Source organism: Propithecus coquereli, unplaced genomic scaffold (assembly GCF_000956105.1).
Source record: "Propithecus coquereli isolate 6110/MARCELLA unplaced genomic scaffold, Pcoq_1.0 Scaffold133, whole genome shotgun sequence".
NCBI lineage: Eukaryota > Metazoa > Chordata > Mammalia > Primates > Indriidae > Propithecus > Propithecus coquereli.
In genome coordinates this window covers 616,625-619,042 of record NW_012137525.1, presented here as the reverse complement: position 1 = coordinate 619,042, position 2,418 = coordinate 616,625, and the positions used below count along the sequence as shown (strand labels likewise).

The 2,418-nt window shown below is 34.8% G+C and overlaps 1 pseudogene; it reads left to right on the top strand.

Moving 5' to 3' along the window:
- Positions 1–521: 521 nt before the first annotated feature.
- LOC105805779 lies at positions 522–1,493 on the top strand (annotated as a pseudogene).
- Positions 1,494–2,418: the final 925 nt, after the last annotated feature.

Below are 2,418 nucleotides of genomic sequence, written 5' to 3'. Positions count from 1 at the left end.
GCATTATAATTTTTATGAATTTTTTACATATAATATATATCTTCATATTACATATATGTTTATTATGTATCATCTATCTTTCTTTGTTTCACTTATCTATTTCTTTACTGGCAATATTAACATATTTTCAGGCCAAATTATAAAAAGATATCTGGTATCCTAGGATGAAAAAAGAAGCAAATGTATCAAAAAAGTTTATGATATTTTGGTGTATAATTGAAAAACTACAATGCCATTAAACCAGTCAGTGAGTATTTGAAGGACTAGACTATATTTATCTGTCTTTCAAGCCTAATAATTTATTTGGATATGTCTCAGTGTTTACTATGCCTACTTAATTCCCATAGGCACATAGTGGGCTCCTTTAGTATTTGAATGCAACTTTTTTTTCTTTCTAGAAATTTTTCTTGAATTGCAATTTTAAGTATTTGTTTTCTTGAGACACGTTCATTAGCCTGCTCTTTTCTGCTCATGGATCCTGTGGAGTAAGCATTGTTAAAGTCTCTCTTCCCACTGCTGCCATGTCTAAGTCAGAGTCTTCTAAAGAGCCCCAAAAGCTGTGGAAGCTCTTGGAGCTGTGAGCTTTGAAACAACCAATGAGAGTCTGAGAAGCCATTTTGAGCAAAGGAAAATGATCACAGACTGTGCGGTAATGAGAGATCCAAACACCAAGCACTCCAGGGGCTTTGGGTTTGTCATGTATGCCACTGTGGAGCAGGTGGATGCAGCTATGAATGCAAGGACACACATGGTGGATGGATGAGTTGTGGAACCAAAGACAGCTGACTCCAGAGAAGATTCTCAAAGACTAGGTGCCCACTTAACTGTTAAAAATATCTTTGTTGGTGGCATTGATAAAGACATTCTCATCATAGGCATCACTGAGCCTAAAAAAAGAAAAACTTTGAATAGTATGGAAAAATTGAAGTGATTAAAATCATTACTTACCAAGGCAGTGGCAAGAAGAGGGGTTTTGCATTTGTAATCTTTGACAATCATGACTCCATGGATAAGACTGTCATTCAGAAATACCATGTCGTGAATGGCCACAACTGTGAAGGAAAGAAAGCCCTGTTGAAGTAAGAGATGGTTAATGCTTCAGCCAATCAGGTAGAAGTGGTTCTGGAAACTGTGTTGGTAGTTGTGGCTGTGATTTTGATGGGAATAACAACTTTGGTCACAGAGGAGGAAACTTCAGTGGTCAAGATGGCTTTGGTGGCAGCTGTGGTGGTGGCTGATACAATTGCAGTGGAGATGGCCACAATGGATTTGGTAATAATGGAAGAAATTTTGGAGTTAGTGTAAGCTACAATGATTTTGGAAATTACAGCAATCAATCTCCAAATTTTGGGCCCATGAAGGGAGAAAACCTTGGAGACAGAAACTCTGGCCCCTATGGTGGTAGAGGCCAATACTTTGCCAAACCACAAAACCAAGGTGGCTATGGCAGTGCCAGTAGTAGCACTAGCTATGGCAGTAGAAGAAAGCTTTAATTACTGCCAGGAAACAAAGCTTAGCAGGAGAAGAGAGCCAGAAAAGTGACAGGGGAAGCCACAGGTTATAACAGACTTGTTAACCCTCCCAAACACATTGATGGCAGGACCTATCTGCTACAAAGAGGACATGTTTTAGACTATACTCATGTGTATGGGCAAAACACACCAGAATTGTGTTTGTGGCTAATTGTATAACACGTTATTTCAGTTTCTGTACTGTGGAAGGTGTAAAGCATTCCACCAAAGGGTTTTCTTTTCTTTTTCTTGGTGTCACTAATGGCCTATCAATAAAATTTATTTTGCAATTGGAAACTTGTCTTTATTGGAAACTTTAGTCTTTATTTCTGGAATAATTTTGAATTGTTTTCATTTTTTTCTAAATTGGGTCTTTTTCCACTTCTAGATATTTTTATCCATGTAGAGTCTAAAGTTTGAAATTACATTTTGAAATATTTTTATGTATTCAAATACTTATATTTAATTCATATGGTATTTGATTATATTGTAATTCTCTAACACATTTTAAATATTATTTGAAATATTTTTTTTTCTTTTTTATGATAGCTTTGTCTGGATGTTGTCCTGTCATTTTTTGTTTACTTTAAGTAACTTGAATATTTCTATACTACTTCCAGGGTGAAGTGTTTGGTGGCTTACTAGATTTCTTAGTTCACAAATGCCATCATCAGTTGGTATAGTAAAATAGATTTTTTTAAAAAGGTATTTTTTGTTTGTGTATGGGAACATAAGTTTTGTGTCTTTTGATTTTGGTCTATTGGATCTTTAATTTTCATTACATTTTCCACTTTATTTTTTGTATCTTATTTTTAGAAATTATAATTAGACTGAGGTTATGCCATTTGGTAAAAAATAATATAGAAGGAAATTTTCATTTTAATCACATTATATCAAGGGTAACAAC